The sequence below is a fragment of the Tachyglossus aculeatus genome, chromosome X3 (genome assembly GCF_015852505.1).
Source record: "Tachyglossus aculeatus isolate mTacAcu1 chromosome X3, mTacAcu1.pri, whole genome shotgun sequence".
Classification (NCBI taxonomy): Eukaryota; Metazoa; Chordata; class Mammalia; order Monotremata; family Tachyglossidae; genus Tachyglossus; species Tachyglossus aculeatus.
The window spans coordinates 13,568,890-13,590,172 of record NC_052099.1 but is presented as its reverse complement, the minus strand read 5'-3'; positions in this window follow the sequence as shown (position 1 = coordinate 13,590,172).

Here is a 21,283-nt window from a genome sequence, read left to right as displayed (position 1 = left end):
ACTCAGGTACCCTCTCGGGAGGACTTCCTGTCCCATCTCTGACTTCTTGAATGATTAGCAGGAAGACAGGCCAACTAGCCACCTCCCCGCCAGTTTCAACAGAGTTGAAACCGGGCAATTCTGGCTATTTTTGTCAGGAAAACAAATTACCACCGCCTGAGCTGATATGAGCAATTTCAGCTGCCCATCAGGTCTCTCCTGATTGCAGCTCTCCGGGTTGTGGGGCTGGTAAAACAGCAGGCCCTCTCAGGAATGCAACACATTGGGAGGAATGAGGAAAGCAAAAAGAGCTCTGCTCTTTTCTGAGTCTGAGAACCTGATATCCAATTTCATTCCCAGTCAGGAACCTCTCAGCAGGTTAGATACACACTCTGCCTACATCTTTAAGGCAGGTATTGCCTCTTACGGAATCAGTTTATCACAGAGAGAAAAATAATTTCCCATTGCCCTCCTCTCTAGGGTTCCAAAGCAGAGCGGGTGCTGGGTTTGAAAAGCGCATATTCCCATTTTGTGTCAGTGCTCCTCAGAGGCTCCAGTGCGAATCTCTGAGAGAGAGAGAACTGGGCTACAGGTAAACCCAGTAAAAGGGGTTTTGCCTCTAGTAGATTGAAGATACAGCAGACAGCTGATTTTCAGCCTTCCTTGGTGGATTTGAAACACCCCAGGGGCATCGGGCCACACAAAACCCTAGCACCTGCGTGATTAAATTCCATCCTCAGCACTCCTGCATATATGTATCAATCAATCCCTGGAAAATATTTATTGAGCACCTCCTGTGTGCAGAGCACTGTGCTGAGCAATTGGGAAAGTACAATAGCATCAGTAATAATAATAATAATAATGACATTTATTAAGCGCTTACTATGTGCAAAGCACTGTTCTAAGCACTGGGGAGTTTACAGGGTGATCAGGTTGTCCCACGGGGGGCTCACAGTCTTCATCCCCATTTTCCAGATGAGGTAACTGAGGCACAGAGAAGTGAAGTGACTTGCCCAAAGTCACACAGCTGACAAGTGGCGGAGTGGGGATTTGAACCGATGACCTCTGACTGCAAAGCCCGGGCTCTTTCCTTGTCCTCTCCCTTACTTTCCCATCTCTGTTGACGGCACTACCATCCTTCCCGTCTCACAAGCCCGCAACCTTGGTGTCATCCTCGACTCCGCTCTCTCATTCACCCCTCACATCCAAGCCGTCACCAAAACCTGCCGGTCTCAGCTCCGCAACATTGCCAAGATCCGCCCTTTCCTCTCCATCCAAACCGCTACCCTGCTAATTCAAGCTCTCATCCTATCCCGTCTGGACTACTGCACTAGCCTTCTCTCTGATCTCCCATCCTCGTGTCTCTCTCCACTTCAATCCATACTTCATGCTGCTGCCCGGATTATCTTTGTCCAGAAACGCTCTGGACATATTACTCCCCTCCTCAAAAACCTCCAATGGCTACCGATCAATCTGCGCATCAAGCAGAAATTCCTCACCCTGTGCTTCAAGGCTCTCCATCACCTCGCCCCCTCCTACCTCACCTCCCTTCTCTCCTTCTACTGCCCAGCCCGCACCCTCCGCTCCTCCACCACTAATCTCCTCACTGTACCTCGCTCTCGCCTGTCCCGCCATCGACCCCCGGCCCACGTCATCCCCCGGGCCTGGAATGCCCTCCCTCTGCCCATCCGCCAAGCTAGCTCTCTTCCTCCCTTCAAGGCCCTGCTGAGAGCTCACCTCCTCCAGGAGGCCTTCCCAGACTGAGCCCCTTCTTTCCTCTCCCCCTCGTCCCCCTCTCCATCCCCCCGTCTTACCTCCTTCCCTTCCCCACAGCACCTGTATATATGTATATATGGTTGTACATATTTATTACTCTATTTATTTATTCATTTATTTATTTTACTTGTACATTTCTATCCTACTTATTTTATTTTGTTGGTATGTTTGGTTCTGTTCTCTGTCTCCCCCTTTTAGACTGTGAGCCCACTGTTGGGTAGGGACTGTCTCTATGTGATGCCAATTTGTACTTCCCAAGCGCTTAGTACAGTGCTCTGCACATAGTAAGCGCTCAATAAATACGATTGATTGATTGATTGATTGATTTCCACTGAGCCACGCTGCTTCCCATGCATCAGTAAACATGATCCCTGCCATAAAGGAGCTTACAACGAAGTAGACAGACAGGGGAGACAGAAACTTCAAGAAATTACAGATAGGAGATACTTTCTGGACTGTAAACTTGTCTCTAGACTCTAAACTCACTGTGGGCAGGGACTGTGTCTACCAACTCTACTGTACTTTCCTGAGCACTTAGAGTATGGGAGATATTTACAAAAGGGCTTCAGGAGGTAGTGAGCATTTAAGTGCTTAGGTGATGTGGAAGTGTTGAAATGGAAGCCGGGGGAGAGAAAATCATGGGATTAGAAATGGATCAGGGAAGACCTTTCGTTTTATGCTGTCGAGTTTCCGACCCATAGCGACTCCCTGGATACATCTCTCCCAGAACGCCCCACTATCCATCTGCAATCGCGCCGGGAGTGTACCTGTAGAGTTTTCTTGGTTAAAAAAAATTGCAAGTGGTTTACCATTGCCTCCTTCCACTTCAGGATTATATATTCATCGATCTAAGCCTGTTTACCCTCCCAACAGACTGTAAGTTCCTTGAGGGCGGAAATCACGTTTTTACTTCCTCTATATCAATCTAAGGACATATGTCCCCACGGGTATAGAGCAGACCTACTCCGAGGTTTTGTGGGGGTGGGCTGCTTTTCTGTCTCACTCGCCGGGGTAGTGTTGGGCCGGTGGGGTTGGAGCTTCCTCGGTGATGCGGAGGAGAGTCGGGATGGGATGCCGGGGAGGCAGCGAGGCGGTCGGATAGAGGAGGACACCGAGGGCCTTGGTGTTGTGATGGGAAGGCGGAATTCATTCTGGACTGTGATCCCGTTGCTAAATAAATAATAATAATAATGGCATTTATTAAGCGCTTACTATGTGCAAAGCACTGTTCTAAGCGCTGGAGAGGTTACAAGGTGATCAGGTTGTCCCACGGGGGGCTCACAGTCTTCATCCCCATTTTCCAGATGAGGTAACTGAGACCCAGAGAAGTGAAGTGACTTGCCCAAAGTCACACAGCTGACAATTGGCGGAGCAGGGATTTGAACCCATGACCTCTGACTCCAAAGCCCGGGCTCTATCCACTGAGCCACGCTGCTTCTCTAGGTAGGGATTGTCTCTGTTGCCGAAGTGTACTTTCCAAGCGCTTAGTACAGTGCTCTGCACAGCATCTGACAAGTCCCTTTTGTGACATGAGGACATAGGCTCACTCCAGGGAGGGGTGATTCTCGCCGCCACCTCCATGCCACTTCCCCTGCAGAGTCTTGACTGCTTCTGTTTGGGCAGGACTTTCTTCCAGGAAAGAACGTTGCCCTCTTCCTCTTCTCTCAGCTGTCTGGACGGTGGGAGCCGTGCCTTCTGTTGGTAGTCCGTGTCCAGGCCAGAATAGCCTGTGGAGGCTACAGGTGGACGGGAGCAGAGCGGTGAGTTGCAAGGAGTAATAGTCTCCTTGGCCCGCGTGGGGGTCTTGCTTGGCAGTTGGGCGGCCCACCTTGGAGTGCCATTCAAGAGTAATGGCACCCTGGGTAGGCTCTCTAGCTGCCATGGAACTCTCTGGAATCATCATCATCATCATCATCATCATCATCAATCATATTTATTGAGCGCTTACTGTGTGCAGAGCACTGTACTAAGCACTTGGGAAGTACAGTCTCCCCACTTCCTCCCCTCCAATGCCATGATTATTAATAGTAGTAATGGGAGTTCCGGTTGAGGTTGGATCATCTCCTCCTCATCATCACCAACAGTTTTCTTCATGGTGAATGTCTGGCCTCTCAGGAGGCCGGAGTTCTGCTGTTTCTCATTTGGAATGACTGATCAGCACAGGCCTATATTAATTCATTTTTTGCTGTACAGTAGATTATCGGGCTGTTTCCAATAAAGCCTTGACTCCTCAGCTCAGCTCTCTAAAATTGAAACAGAATATGCTCTGGGACTTTTCCTGCTAACCCCTCCCTGGAATGCCACCTCTAGCCATTAAAACAGCCCGTGCCTCCTGGGCTGCCATTTTTGCTGTCCCACATGGAGAAACGAGTGTTCCTGAATGCGAGAGGATCCTTTTCTCGGCGGTGGAGCCTCAGCCTTCCCCAGTGGCCATTTCTTCATTCCGTGAGGGTGCAGGAATTGTGTGTTGGTTCTATCAGTCAGTGTGTGCTCTACTTGGACTCTGAAGGGAGGGCGTTTGTGCAATATCTTCCTCGTGGGACTCGTCAAGTAATTACACTGCTGATGCTGCTAATTCTTTCCCGTTCTCAGTTGTGTAAAGCTAAGAGCAGGGCCTTTGGCAGGGTGGGGAGGCCCTCATCGCCCTTTAGGAATGAGACTGTGGGAGTTTCATTTGCAAAATACGCTTTTCATTTGGGATCTGCCACCTACCAGTGCAATACTTTATGGTCTTGTTAGCTGAGTCTCAGGGATACATAAGAAGTGCACGTTGTGAAAGAGTTGCTCGGACCGGAGACACAATGTATGACTCTTCGGCTTGGTCCAGTTGGCAAAATGATGAAATCCGCTGTAACACATGGGGAGGAAGAGATGCCGGGAGTGGTGGGAAGACGGGTGCCGTGTCATTTTACCTTGAGCCTCCCAGGCAGCCTATCCTGTTAGGAAAGCCACGCTGCTTCTCTGCAAAGACGGTTCTGAGTTACTTGAGAGATCCCACAACCACCACTATTTTAAAATAGAAGCCTCTGATGTTTATAAACATATTCTTCTTTCCTGAACTAAATTCCATTACTAAAAAGTGAGGTCTTTCTGGGGAGATTGCTGTCTAAAGGACTTTTCAGGGTCACTGAAATTTTGAAAGAATCAGTCCATGTGGAAGTAAAATCAATTAGTGGCATTTATTGTGCCCTTCCTGAGTTCAGAGCACTGTACTAAGCACTTGGGAGAATTATAATAGAGTTGATAGACGCAATCACTGCCCACAAGGAACTTATAGACTTGAAATAAGCCTTCCACTGTGAATCCGTTGTTGAGGAGGGACCATCTTTATATGTTGCCAACTTGTACTTCCCAAGCGCTTAGTACAGTGCTCTGCACACAGTAAGCGCTCAATAAATACGATTGAATGAACGAATCTGGGACTGAATAGGCAACAGGCCTGGCAATGCAGTTAGTAAGTCACAAGTCCTGGGATGATGAAGAAAGACGCACGATCAGAACAGTAGCCTGGAAAAAGAGATTGTCAGACCTTCAACCTTCGAGACGAGAAGCCACCGAGACACAAACTCAGATTCCCCTCATTAGGAGGTGTTCCCTGAAAGCCCAACGTCCGTGGCTAGTGACAGCCTTCAAGGATACCGGGCATTGAGATGCATATGATATCCCATGCGTTCTGCGAGGCACAGAGTATAACAGGATGCCGTCGAATGTGCCATTTTGCAGAAGTATCCCGAGTTCAGCCAAACCTAGAATGTCTCTCCTGGGAAACGCCTGATGTCCCCAACACACGCTTGCTTTGTTTTCCCTTTCCAGATCCCTCAGAATATGGGCACTGTTTTCGAGTCATACCTTTTGGTAGGAAGTGTCAAGGGGAGGCCTGGGAGCCGCATGCTAATCCCAGCTCAGCCATTTGCCGGCTGTGTGACAACAGGCAAATCACTTAACCTCTCTGTGCCTCAATTTCCTCATCTGGAAAATGAGGATAAAATATCCGATCTCCTTCCGGCATGACTGTGAGCCCCATGTCGGGCAAGATCTCTGTCTGACCTGTGCAAAATTGCCTAGCAACAGAGACACCCGAGACCCTTCTGGCTCTTTATTTCCTGAAAATGGCAAGGAAAGAGAATGGTTCTGGCTACCAGTTTTTCTACACTCATTCTAGCAGTGAGTAGCGTTCTCATTGCTGAGCTAAGCAGTGCTGGCCAATCCCCTATGCCTTCATGTGACTTCTTATCGCAGTGATGCAATTGTCAGAAGACTATACAAGGCAGCAAGCCAGACTCTAATAGCCCAAACCACTCTGTAACCTTCCATCTGGACAAGTGGTGCTTCTGAACTCTAATCTACTCCCCTGAGTTACTTGATTGCCTGATTCCCAAGTGACAATGCCGGGAATTTTACGGCCTCCTTTTCAAAAAAAAAAAATTAGTAAAGAAGAAAGGGGACAATGGGGAAAAGAGACTAAGAAAATTCTGAGGGAATGTGGGAGCAAGGTCAGAGGCCAAAGAAGCAGGAGGCAAAGTCTAAAGCTGGGATTTCTTGTCCTCAAAGTAGGATTGCCCTGGAGAAACTGGGAAAGAGGCCATTTGATGTCCAAATCCTATTATTCTTTTCCAACTAGCCAGGTGACGGTTGTGGGCGAAATAGTTCAGGAAAAAACAGCCATTCTTTTTCTTTGGTGGGCTGGAATGTTCCCTGTTATATTGATAGTCTTTGATGTTGTTCTTTTTGGTTTCTAGACACTGCTCAGCCCTGTGCAAGACTACAGAAAAGAAATTTTTGGAGAAACTCAAATTGATTTTAAGACAAGGCAATATAAACAATCTCTACAACACATCCCAAATAAATCAGATCACTGGTGATCTCCGGGTTGATTTCCCAAGTGAGCCCATCACAGTAGAGGAAGAGAGGATGGGAGGTCTTTTCTCAGAATCTGGGCCTTTCCTGGGAACATCCACGTGGATAATGAAGTCCCCAGGGATCAATGAACAGACAGAGAAAAAGAGAAAGAATGTGAGAAAGGGATCAAAAGGGTACTGGAGTGAAAAGGAGGGCTTCTACAGCATTCTTTCTCTCTTTCTCTGTCTCTACAGTGATCCTTGGGGACTTCAATATCCACTGTTCTAAATGCAGAGGTAGACCCAGTCCCTATCCAAATGGGGCTCACATTGTTAACTCCCTTTTTACGGATGAGGTAATTGAGGCCCAGAGAAGTTATGTGACTTGCCCAAGGTTACACAGTGGACATGTAGTGGAGCCAGGATTAGAACCCAGGTCCTTCTGACACTCAGACCCATGCTTTATCCACTAAGCCATACCGCTTCTCTATTATCTACTTGTATAATAAGAATTCCTGATGAAATCGGTTGGTGTTTACAGGTAAACACAAGTTCCCCCTTTTAGACTGTGAGCCCACTGTTGGGTAGGGACTGTCTCTATATGTTGCCAATTTGTACTTCCCAAGCGCTTAGTACAGTGCTCTGCACATAGTAAGCGCTCAATAAATACGATTGATGATGATGATGATGATGAATAGAATTGCAGGTACAACTGCATATTGAAATACATTAAGCACCTCAGATACCACAAGAAATCCTCACAGCATCAGGTAAGGAGCACTTCCTTCATGACAACAGTTCTGAGTTTTAAATGCAGAGTAGTAGTAATAGTATTTATAGTATTAGCATTTACAGTATAGTAATACTGTAGTATTTAAGCACTATCCTATAGTAATATTACTTATTTAAGCACCACGTGCAGGCCACTGTATTAAGTTCTGGGAGAGAACAGTGCTTGGCCCATAGTAAGCACGTAACAAGTACCATAATTTTTTTTAAATGGGGATTAATCAATCAATCAATCAATCATATTTATTGAGTGCTTACTGTGTGCAGAGCACTGTACTAAGCGCTTGGGAAGTACAAGTTGGCAACATATAGAGACAGTCCCTACCCAACAGTGGGCTCACAGTCTAAAAGGGGGAGACAGAGAACAAAACCAAACATACTAACAAAATAAAATAAATAGAATAGATATGTACAAGTAAGATAAATAAATAAATAGAGTAATAAATATGTACAAACATATATACAGGTAAGACTGTATATATACAGATTATATATATATATATATATATATATATATATATATATATATATATATATACAGATTAAGACTGTGAGCCCCATGTGGGACATGAAATGTGTCCGACTTAGCTTGTATCTACTTCAGAGCTTAGTACAGTGCCTGGCACACAGTTAACACTTAACAAATACTATTTAAAAAAAATCCAAGTGACTAGTGATTTTTGTAATGCCACAAAGAATAATTAAAATATGTATTTATGTGACTTGTGTATCTATACCTTCTGAAAAAAAATCAGTTGGATAGGTGGCTCTCTAGATATAGGGTGCATGGAGATTAAATCCAGCCCTTCACCAAAGTGAATAGAGCACGGGCTTGGGGGGCAGAGGTCGTGGGTTCTAATCCCGGCTCCGCCACTTAACTTCACTGTGCCTCAGTTATCTCATCTGTAAAAGGGGGTTTAAGACTGTGAGTCCCACATGGAACAACCCGATTGTATCAACTCCAGTGCTTAGAACAGCGCTTCACACCAGAGTAAGCGCTTAACAAATACCATCATAATTATTGTCATTATTTTTACCACACTCCTCCAGGTAATAACAATTGTGGTATTTATTAAGTACTTACTATGTCCCAAGGACTGTACTAAGCACTGGGGTAGATTAGAGAGATCTGGCCTGGCTTGTCCTGGGTTGGCCTGACTGCTTTCCTCTTCTTGGAATCAGAGTTGGGGTAGTGGGAGGGGATTCCCACACGCTCCTGTATCCCTAGGTCCAGCAGGGAGTGTTTTCCTTAAAAAAAAACCCACTTAGAATGACCCGAGAATGATTCAAACCCATTTCCTTCCTGTCTGCCCTGTTGGAATTCTTAAATGTGTGCTCAAAATGAAGTCTGCTTCTTGCAATTTCCTCCACTAGAGTCTTCTTCCCCGGTATGACTACACGTAATTTTGTTCTCGTTGGTGACGATATATCATTTGAAACATAGAAGTATTTGGAAAGCGAAACCCTTGGACAGATCGGGGAAAACCCACGTGGGTCAGACTCCTGCTTTGGCAGTCCCAAATCATGATCTGGAATTCAGGGTTGAAATGGGTGTGGAACTGGAGGAAACGTACAAAAATTATAACAGGGTTCCATTTCTCAAGGTGTCTGGATTTCCCTCAGAGGTCTTTTTGTCATCTGGGCTGTCGGAGAAAAAGCCCCTTGTCTCTTGCTCAATAGGATGTACTTACTGTGTTGACTCACGTAATTGCTCCGCTTTCGGCACACGTTTTGTTACATTAAAACACGGGTGGGGCAATTTACGGGTCAAGTAAGAATTAAATCTACCAATGGCGGGGGGCGGGGCAGGGGGAAAAGCAGAAGATGGAAATGAGGAGGAGGAAAGCAAGGGGGAAGGAATAGTAAGGTAAGAGGGCACTCGAGAGAGTTTCTCCTACTTCTATCGCACTCTCCCAAGGGCTCCTTCACTGAGTGTACTCTCCCCCCACCCCCTGCTTTGTCGTCTCTGTTTTCGCCCTTAGAAATGTTATGAGTAGCTTATAATAATAATAATGATGATGATGGCATTTATGAAGCGCTTACTATGTGCAAAGCACTGTTCTAAGCGCTGCGGGGATATAAGGTGATCAAGTTGTCCCACGTGGGGCTCACAGTCTTAATCCCCATTTTACAGATGAGGTCACTGAGGCCCGGAGGAGTGAAGTGACTTGCCCAAAGTCACACAGCTGACAAGTGGTGGAGCCGGGATTTGAACCCATGACCTCTGACTCCAAAGCCCGGGCTCTTTCCACTGAGCCACGCTGCTTCCGAGCTTCAAATGCCATCATGTTTTATTTTATGAGAAGCAGCATGGCCTAGTGGACAGAGCACGGGCCCGGGAGCCATAAGGTCATGGGTTCAAATCCTGGCTCCGCCACTTGTCTGCTGTGTGACCTTGGGCAAGTCACTTGACTTCTCTGTGCCTCAGTTCCCTCATCTGTAAAACGGGGATTAAGACTGTGAACCCCATGTGTGTGAGCCCTGGGACGACCTGATGACCTTGTATCTACCCCAGCACTTAGAACCGTGCTTGGTACATAATAAGTGCTTAGCAAATACCATTATTATTATTATTATCAATCAATCAGTAGTATTTATTGAGTACTTACTGTGTTCAGAGAACTGTACTAAGTGCTTGGGAAAGCACAATGCAGTTAAGTTGGTGGACATGATCAAAGAAAAGTGATACTTAATTGGGGAAATAAGCACCATAGCTATATCTCTTGGCGGGGAGGGGTGTGTGTGTATGTGTCCCCATAGTCAAATTCAAATCCAGATCAGTTCTTCATGCTGATGCAGGACAGTGGTCAATGATTCACATCCACTAGGTCATCAAACAAAATATCCAGAAAAGGTAAAGAGGGCTAATCTGGGAATTCACTCATTCATTCAATCATCTATTGAGTGCTTATTGTGCACAAAGCACTGTACTAAGCACTTTGGAGAGTACACTACGACAATAAACAGACACATCCCCCCCAAAAGAGCTCACAGTCTAGAGGGGGAGACGGACATTAGTATACATAAATGCATTAAAGCTATCTACGTATGTGCCATGGGGCTGGGAGGGGGAATGAATGAAGGGAGCGAGTCAGGGCGACGTGGAAGGGAGTGGGAGAAGAGGAGAGGAGGGCTTAGTCAGGGAAGGCTTCTTGGAGGAGGTGTGCCTTCAATAAGGCTTTGAAGCAGTGGGAGAGCAATTGCCTGATATGAGGAGGGAGGGCATTCCAGGGAATCTGCTAGCTGAGGTTGTAATCTGGATGCTAATCCCAATTAATCGTAATAACTGTAGTATTTGTTAAACACTTACTCTATGCAGAGCACTGCACTAAGCTCTCGGGTAGATAGATAATGAGATATTCAGGTTGGATACAGTCCCTGTCCCATGTGGGGCTCACAATCTAAGGGGGAGAGAGAACAGGTATTTCACCCCCATTGTACAGATGAGGATACTGATGCTCCTTATCAGGTGTAGTGTCTACCAATGCTATTATATTCGACTCTCCTAAGTCCTCAGTTTCTGCCAATGCTATTATATTCGACTCTCCTAAGTCCTCAGTACAGTGCTCTGCACACAATAAATGCTCAATAAATACTATTAATTGATTGACGTGGGTTCTAATCCCGCCTCCGCCACTTGTCTGCTGTGCGACCGTGGGCAAGCCACTTCACTTCTCTGTGCCTCAGTTCCCTCATCTGTCAAATGGGGATGAAAACTGTGAGCCCCATTTGGGACAACCTGATTACCTTGTATCTACCTCAGCGCTTAGAACAGTGCTTGGCACATAGTAAGCGCTTAACAAATACCATCATTAGTTAATTAATTGAGGCACAAAGAAGGGAAGTGACCTGCCCAAGGTCACTCAGCAGTCGAGTGGCAGAGCCGGAATGAAAAGCCAGGTTCTCTGATAGCTTTTTCCGCTATGGGCAAGGATCATGTCGACCAACTCTGCTGTATTGTATTGTTCCAAGTGCTCAGTACAAGTATTCTGCACATAGGAAGTGCTTAGAAAATACCACTGATTGACTGACAGGCCATACCATTCGTTGAATGATCCTGGGCAAGTCACTGTCTTTGTTTTTCGGGTGGAGCAGCCCACATTCACCATCCACGCTCTGCCCAAGGATGTTGGGAAATGAATGAGATTCAGTATAAGAAGTGCTCTGAGGTCATCACGAGTAGAGATGCTATATAAATGCAAACTATGATTATCCCGAGCATCGATACCACCGATAACCAGCATGAATCACCCCACCTACTCCTTGGCTCTCCCTGCAGGTGGGGCAGAAACCTCGCCCCATTCAGTTGACCTAGCCACACAGTGAACAAACTCTTCAGGATCTCGGGGAGTTGGAGAATGTCACGTTCCATTTCCTGACCCACAGCCCAGTCTGGTTCATCAGCAGTGACACTCCCCAAACCTTGCCCTTCCTGTTCTGTAAGATCCTAGGAGCCATTCTTGGTCTTGATATGCTATAGCCTAACCCCCTTCAATGCAACCCGGCTCTGGCTTTTGTTCCGTCGAACGTCCCCTTCTCCTGGAAACATTATCCAACCTCGGCTTCAGTGACACCATCCTCTCCTGGTTCTCCTCCTATCTCTCTGGCTGCTCATTCTCAGTCTCTTTTGCAGGCCCCTCCTCTGCTCCCACCCCCTAACTGTGGGGGGCTCTCAAGGTTCACTTCTGGTTTCCCCCCCCCATTCTCCATCTACACCCACTCCCTTGGAAAACTCATTCACTCCCATGGTTTCAAGTACCACCTCTAAGCGGATGATTCCCAAATCTCCATCTCCAGCTCCGATCTCTCTCTCTCCCTTCAGTCTTGCATTTCCTCTTGCCTTCAAAACATCTCTACTTGGACGTCTCACTGTCACCTCCAAGTTAACATGCCTAAAACAGAACTCCTTATCTTCCCACCCAAACCCCGTCCTTCTTCGACTTTCCCGTCACTGTAGACGGCAACACCCTCCTTTCATAACCTTGGCATTATCCTTGACTCCTCTCTCTCATTCAACCCACGTATTCAATCCATCACTAAATCCTGTCGGTTCAACCTTCACAGCATCGCTAGAAGATGCCCTTTCCTCTTCAAACTGCTACCATGTTAATCCAGGCACTTATCCTATCCCACCTTGATTACTGTATCAGCCTCCTGGCTGACCTCTCTGTCTCCTGTCTCTTCCCACTCCAGTCCATACTTCACTCTGCTGCTTGGATCGTTTTTCTACAAAAACATTCAGGCCATGTTTCCCCACTTCTCAAGAACTGCCAGGGGTTGCTCATCTACCTCCGTATGAAGCAGAAACTCCTTACCATCGCTTTAAAGCACTCAATCACCTTGCCCCTCTCCTACCTCACCTACCTACTCTGCTGCTACAACCCATTTTGCACACTTTACTCTTCTAATGCCAACCTAGTCTCTGTACCTAGGCCTCGTCTATCTCTCCACTGACCTCTCACCCACATCGTGCCTCTGGCCTGAAATGCCCTCCCTCTTCATAACTGACAGACAATTACTCTCCCCGACTTCAAAGTCTTATTGAAGTCCTCCTCCAAGAGGCCTTCCCTGACTAAGCCCTCCTTTCCTCTTCTCCCACTCCCTTCTATGTCGCCTCGACTTACCCCCTTTATTCATCTCTCCTCCCTGCCCCTCAACACTTACATACAGATCTGTAATTATATTTATTTATTTATAGTAATATCTGTCTCCCCTCTAGACTGTAAACTCATTGTGGGCAGGGAATGTATCTGCTATATTGTTGGATTGTATGCACCCAAGCTCTTAGTACAGTGTTTTGCACACAGTAAGCACTCAGTAAATATGATCAACTGACTGAGTGACTTGGGCGAAACCCGAGCGCCTATTTCCAGTGACAGATCCCAGAGATGTCCAGTACCTGCCTGCATCCAGCCCCTAGGGAGACACTCTTTGTGTATCTACCTCCGCTCCACCCTCAGGAGCCCCCAGGCAGGCAAAGTCAGTCAGTCAATTGTATTTACTGAGCACATACTGTGTGCAGAGCACTTTACTAAGCTGACTTCAGTGATGTTGTGAAGGTGGGACTGACAGGGTTTAATGATGGATTGAATATGTGGGTTGAATGAGAGAGAGGAGTCAAGGATAATGCCAAGGTTATGGGCTTGAGGGACAGGGAAAATGGTAGTGCCATCTACAGCAATGGGAAAGTCAGGGGGAGGCAGAGTTTGGGTGGGAAGATAAGGAGTTCTGTTGTGGACATGTTACGCTTGAGGTGATGGGAGGACATCCAAGTAGAGATGACTTGAAGGCAGGAGGAAATGTGAGACTACAGAGAGGAAGAGAGATCTAGGTTGGAGATGTAGATTTGGGTATCATTCACATAGAGGTGGTAGTTGAAGCCATGGGACTGAATGAGTTCTCCAAGGGAGTGGGTCTAGGTGGAGAATAGAAGCAGACCCAGAACTTAACCGTGAGGGACCCCCACAGTTACGGGGTGGGAGGCAGAGGAGGAGCCCACAAAGGTGACTGAGAATGAACAGCCACAGGGATAAGAGGAGAATCAGGAGAGGACAGTGTCAGTGAAGCCAAGTTTGGATTGTGTTACCAGGAGAAGGGGGCGGTTGATAGTGTCAAAGACAGTTGAGCGGTCAAGGAGAATTAGAATGGAGTAGAGTGTGTTGGATTTGGCAAGAAATAAATCATTGGTGACCTTAGAGAGGGAGGTTTCTGTGGAGTGAAGGGGACAGAAGCCAGTTTGGAGGAGATCATGGAGAGAATTGAAGAGGAATTGGAGACAAGGTGTGTAGACAACTCGCTCAAGGAGTTTGGAGAGGAATGGTAGGAGGACAGTGGGATGATAACTGGAGGGAACTGTGGGGTCAAGGGAGGGTATTTTTAGGATGGGGAGACATGGGAATGTTTGAAAGCGGTGGGGAAGAAGCCATTGGAGAGTGAACAGCTGAAGGTGGCTGTTAGGGAAGGAAGGATGGGAAAGTGTTTTGATAAGGTGCGAAGGAATGAGGTCGAATGCGCGGGTGGAGGGCGTGAATTTTGAGAGGAGGTAGGAGATCTCTAGAGATACTGTTGGGAAGTAGAGCATCTGTTGGGAGAGTTAAAGAGTGGGCAGGAGCAGGGAGGGACTGAGGAGGGGCAGGGAGATTTCAGGGTGATCACGCCTCATAGTGTCAATTTTCTTAATAAAGTAGGTGGCCAGGTCATTGGGGGTCAAGGGATGGAGGATGCGGGGGGACAGAGGACCTGAGGAGGGAGTCATATGTCTGGAACAGCTGACCAGGGTGATGGGCACGGGTGTCAGTAAGGGTGGAGAAATAATTTTGCCAGGCTTATCTTGGTGAACAGCATTTTCAAAAGCTGTGGGTTCTGGCCAGGGCAATGATGAAGGGAAAAGGGTGTGGGGTAAGAGACAGGGAGTGGACAAAAAGGAAAGGAGGAGAGGATGGGGTGATTTATGCAAAACTCACCCACTCACCATTACGTCACTTCAGCCTCTGCTGCTTCATCTGCCTTATCCACCTGATGGCCCTGGCAATGACACAGAGCAGGAAGGATCAATCACCTGGGGCTGCTGAGCTAACAGCGGTGACAGTGGTTTCAGCACCGATGTGGACTAGCACAGACCAGTTTGGTTGGAACTTCCACCAGTGACTCCTCCTTGCAGTGGCCATGGTGGGAGATTCAGCAGCCCCAGAAAAATATACCCGTCCTGTCCCTTGCCATCACTGGGGCCCCTAAGTGTCTGAGATGGCAGAGGAGAAAGCACTGATGGGGAGCGAGTTTGCCTTTGATAAGCGGAATGGGTCTGAAGTCAGAAGGTTATTAGTCAGAAGGGGGTGAGGGCTGAATTTAAGGGGAGGGAGGGTGTGGGTTAGGTGACAAGTTAGAAGATTGTGATCAAAGAAGTGGTCAGAGCTGTTGAGTTTCGAGAAGAGGCCTTGTTTCAAGATGATGTGCTGTAGCGTGTATCCGTGCCGGTTGTGTGACTGAGGCGTTTTGAAGCAAAGAGGTCAGCTGACCTGAGGAGCCAAAAAGGAAGTGGATGGCTGGGGGATCAGAGGCGTCACCAGCATGGAGGTTGAAGTTCCCAAGAATCAGAGTCGGAGAAGGGAATGAGAGCAGGAAGGGGAATTGATTGATTAGAGAAGCAGCGTGGCTCAGTGGAAAGAGCCCGGGATTTGGAGTCAGAGGTCATGGGTTCAAATCCCGGCTCCGCCACTTATCAGCTGTGTGACTTTGGGCAACTTCTCTGTGCCTCAGTTCCCTCATCTGGAAAATGGGGATTAAGTCTGTGAGCCCCACGTGGGACAACTTGATTACCTTGTATCTACCCCAGCGCTTAGAACAGTGCTTTGCACATAGTAAGCGCTTAATAAATGCCATCATTATTATTATTATTATTATTCTACTATTAGAATGAGAATTAGAATGGCCCGCAAAGTGCCGCTCACGCACTCTTTCCACCCAGCCAGGCAGTTTCCTGCTGGCAAAATCAGTCGGTCAGTTGTATTTATTGAGCACGTACTGTGTGCAGCGCACTTTACTAAGCGCTTGGGAGAGGACAATATAACAATAAACAGATGCATTCCCTGCCCACAACGAGCTTAATGGTCTGGAGAGGGAGAATGCAGTGAGCAACTAACAAGAGCAGAAGCAGCATGGCTCAGTGGAAAGAGCCCGGGCTTTGGAGTCAGAGGTCATGGGTTCAAATCCTGGCTCCACCGATTGTCAGCTGTGTGACTTTGGGCAAGTCACTTCTCTGGGTCTCAGTGACCTCATCTGTAAAATGGGGATTAAGACTGTGAGCCCCCTGTGGGACAACCTGATCACCATGTAACCTCCCCAGTGCTTAGAACAGTGCTTTGCACACAGTAAACACTTAATAAATGCCATTATTATTATTATTTTTTTTTATTAAGAGCAGGGGTGGGGGGAACAGTACATTGAAAAATCCACACGTCCTCATTAGCCAGCTGAAGACAGAACTAGAGTTCGAACTCAGGTCTCCTGATTTCCAGAACAGTGCTCCTTCCACTAGACCAAGAGCCGGGTTAGGACAGCAACTAGTAGCTGTAAAGGGTGGTAGAGACAGATGACGTGGGAATCATAGGAAGAGAAGGAGAGAGAAGAAGGGGGAAAGCATCTTCCCATGAAGGAATGGGAGAAAGAATGGCAGGGGAGATAGTGTCATAAGGCAAGAACCAAATCTTAGTCACGATGAAGTTGTCCAAAGTGAAGCAGGGATTTCCCAGACCAGAGCTCAGGTGTGGAGTGGTGGAGGGGGAATCGATGGATTGATCAGACCCTCTGATAGGGGTCTTCCCTCGGGTAGATGTGATGATCAGCCGCTGCAGTCTTTACAGCATTTTGAGAGTCTTTTAGCCTGGGTTCTCTAAACTTTGCAACCCCTTGCTCCTTTACGGGAGAGTGAGCAGGCGGCTTCAGTCTCCGAGGTTGGGAGTGGGAAGAGGGCTTTGCTGCTCTTCGAACCCTCTGATCCTTTTCGGGAGAGGTGGGGCATGCAGATTCAGGTGACGCCCTAACTGCCTGAGCTTTGCTCACTGTAAATGAGGGAGGGGCTTGAAAAATTGTCCTAAACATTGGCGGCCTCACCCCGAATTCGAAACTGGTTCACCGGAGGACCACACCTAGGGAATCTTTATCTTGTGGTGCAACAACAGGTGTAAAACCAGTGGTTTATCTACCCCAGAAGCCCTACTGGAATGAGGAGCAACCAGCTACAAGTTACGACGTGCACAATAAATGAGCCCTTCTCAGAGACCCCATATATATGAAGACTTGGGGTGTGACAAGGAGACAGCACCAACACTAGTTTGATGTCTCAGGGACCCAGAGATGGAAAAATCTCTCATGATAAAGCAGGAAATGTTTCAAGAGCTTCTTGCAGCTCTTTATGACTATAACGACATGGAGGTTAACAAAAAGTTTGATGGACTATATGGAGGAGAGGCCAGAGAGATAGGAGGAGAACCAACTGAAACCCACCGAAAGCAACTGAGACGTCGAGGAGGATTAAGATGGAGTAGCGGCCGTTGGACTTCGCAAGAAGAAAGTCACTGGCGACCTTAGACGGGGCGGTTTCTTTGGAGTGAAAGGGCAGAAGCCAGATTGGAGGGGGTCAAGGAGAGAGTTGGAGAAGATGAAGTGGAGGCAAGAGGGTAGATAACTCGCTTGAGGATTTTGGAAAGGAATGGTAGGAGGGAGATCGTGCAATAACTTTTGCAGTAAAGGGACTGTGGCACAGAGAAGTTAAGTATGTCCAAGATCACATAGCATGCAGGTGGCATGTGGCAGAATCGGGACCAGAACCCAAGTCTCCGGACTTTCAGTCCTGTGCTGTTTCCACTATGTCACACTCCTTCTTCTGTGGGAATGGAATGCGTCTCATGCTTCTTTTCAACTTTCCCAAGTGTTTAGTAGAGTGCCCTGCAGTCAGGGGAGACTCTAGGAATCCCCTCTCCCATTTTCATCTTCTAAACTCTGGTTTAATACAGCCGAGGGGGCCCGAGGTGAAACGGGTGGAACCTCCAGTACGTAAAGCCAAAAAGACATGGGGACGAAGGGAAGAACAGAAAGAGGGCAAGAGGGACAGAGGAGGAGAAGGGGAATGTGAAAGAGGAAGAAGAAGGGGAGGGGGCAGATAAAAGGATGCTGGGCTGGAATTCTCAGGGGAGGTTCTGGTCATGGACGGAGGCTTAGAGGATAAGATGTCGCAAGAGACTGAGAGCCGGCTACAGAATGAAACACCACAACAAAAGGCCCGGGTGCTTCCTATCACCTCATCACAGGAAGCATAGCCGACGTAGGCCAGTACTTGACATTACAGAACTTTCCAGAACGGGGGAAGCATAGGCTCCCGTAGGATTTCGCCACGCTTTGCCACTTACCTGTAAAATGGGAATTAAGACTGTGAGCCCCATGTGGGACAACTTGATTACCTTGTATCTACCCCAGTGCTTAGAACAGTGCTTGGCACATAGTAAGTGCTTAACAAATACCATAATTTCCTCTAGACTGTGAGCCTTTTGTGGGCAGGGATCGTCTCTTTTTATTGCCGAATTGTACTTTCCAAGTGCTTAATATAGTGCTCTGCTCTCAGTAAGCGCTCAATAAATATGATTGAATGAATGAATATAGGCCCTAAAGATTTATAATCCTAAGGATTGAGGCCATAGAACCGGTAAAAGGTGCCGACTAAGGCCGCAGTGACTGACTGCGATACGTCAAACGAAGCTATGGCTGGGAACCAACGAACCGATCTCAGGGGCCAGCGCCTATGGAATCAGAAACCAACCGAGAAAAACAAAATATCATGCAGACAGTGAGTTGTCAAGCCAAAAGAGGATCAGAAGACGGTAGGCTTTTGTTCCAGATGTCCTCAGCTCTTCGGGGGGCGGGGGAGGAGGGATGCAGGGTGGGATGAAGGGGGAGGATGCAGGGAGGAAACTAAAAATCAAGCTCTGCCCCTTTTTAATCGCCCCCTCCCTTCTACTGTTCACTCAGGGCCAAAGAAGCGGCACGTCAGACTGTGAAGCCACTGACCCCATCCCCTGCCGGGCCCAGACAACCACCGGAATCCAGAAAAGGCCCACGCACAAGAAGTCAACCAATTCTGGAAGGTGAATATCGTTGTCCTGAGCATGGCGGAGGAGCTACAGGGAATGTGTCATGCGTCTTTTTCCCCTTTGCGGAGTAAAATGGAAAAATATGAGAAAATGGAGGATTGGCCTTGGTGTGTCTTCCCCCCAACCCGCGGGCAGCCGTTCTCACCATTCATTCATTCAATCGTATTTATTGAGCGCTTACTGTGTGCAAAGCACCGTACTAAGCGCTTGGGAAGTACAAGTCGGCAACATATAGAGATGGTCCCTACCCTATAGACAGCGGGCTCGCGGTCTAGAAGGGGGAGACAGACAACAAAACAAAACATGGAGACAGGTGTCAAAATGGTCAGAATGAATAGAATTAAAGATATATGCACATCGTTAACAAAATAAATAGAATAGTAATTTTCCTTTCTGGGAAAACTGACCTACCCTGGGAAGAGAAAACATAAACCCCCCACATCAGAAGCACACAACACATTAGTTGGTCTCTGAAATCCTGTGAAGGGAAATAGCACCTAGGTATTCCATTTTATTACTCACCTCAGCATTTAGGTATATTTTTATTCGGCAGCTCATTTATAAATACTATTATTCTGCTATTTCATCTTTTCATCTGGCTCTGATTATCTCCTTCCACACCTATCATTTGTGAATAGCTTTTGTCCGTGTTTTTGGTTATATTTTAAGCCTCCACCACCATGTCTTCCACCATCATGGCATCCTGAATCCAGACAGATGGACGTTGTTGGACGAATGTTCCCAAATTCTAGCCAGAGCGTAGCGTGAGAATCCATGCTGTGGCAGAACTGGATTACCTGCAAGGGACAACATTGCTTATAGCCTGTCTTAAAGTTGAAAGACCAGATTGAGAAAAAGGGAAAGATAATGAGGCAAGAAATAAATGCGTCAGGGAATGTGAACTGGAGCTGTTGCAAACAGTTTGACCCACAAATCAGCTGAATCCCATTTCTGTGGAAATGAGCTCATTACTGTTAATTTTTTTTCAAGCTTCTAGTTGATTCATGAAGTGCTTTTTCAATTTTTCTAAGTGCTTCATGAACCACTAAAAAACATTTAAGCAAAATATACGGTGTCGGTGATTACCAACTCTCTTCAGCGCATCATGATTTACAAACACCCACATCAAGGCTTCAAAAACTACGTAGAATTTGTTCCTGCATCTAGATGGAAGGGAAACCTAAGAATATTTGCCCTCAAAGGTGAACAGTGACAACATTATGTGGTGTCTGCGTTGTCCATTGTATTAACCAAAGCCTTCAAAACCGCTATGGGCTAGTCTGTAGTCACAGTAGTAATAATAGCGGTATTATTTCTCGAGTGCCCTCTGGGTACAGCACACTGTACTGAGCACTTGGGAACTATAAAACAAAGAAGTGACACATTCCCTGCCCACGAGGATCTTCCACTCTAGTTGGGAAGACAGATATAAAATATTTCTAAATAGAGTTGTAAAGATGATCAATTGACTGTAGGGTTGAACAAATATCATCATCATCATATATGTAAAAAGGGCTGAAGATGGGTATAAGTATGTTCATAGGCCCTGGAGATGACTGATGGGTTTCTATGCGAAGCAGCGTGGCCCAGTGAAAAGAGCCAGGCCTGGGATTCAGAGGACCTGGGTTCTAATCCTGGCTTTGCCCCTTGCCTGTGCTGTAGCCTAGGGAAAGTCATTTAACGCCTCTGCGCCTCAGTTTCCTCGTCTGTAAAATGGGGATTAAATGCCTTGTCCCACTCCAATATAGTCCATGAGCCATCATGGGGGACAGGGGCTATTTCTTGCATCTACACCGGTGCTTAATCCAGGGCTTAACACACAGTAAGTGTTTAATAACTACCACTACGATTATTATTATGACCGAGTGCTGGCTTGCTAGAGAAGGTGGGATTTTAGAAGGGCTTTGAATGTGAGGAGAGTTGTGGCCTGTCTGACAGGGAGAGGGAGGGAACAGGGAAGCCTGGGAATCCTTCCCTTCCCAAGCCTAAGCAAGGGGACAGATATGGGAAGGTTGAAAACATGATTAAAATGTCATCTTGGGAGGAAGAAAGAGTGATCTGGGGAATAGCAGTTGAAGAGAACAGGGAAAGTGGGGAGGCTTGGTGGAGAGCCGGGAAGCCAATTATGAGGAGTTTTTGTTTGCTGCAGAGAAATGCAGGAGCTAACAGAGAGCATGGTGATGTTACCGACTGAGAAGGGAAAGTTAGGAGAAGTTTAGGGGGAAAGATGAGGAGTTCACTTGTAAACACGTTGAGATG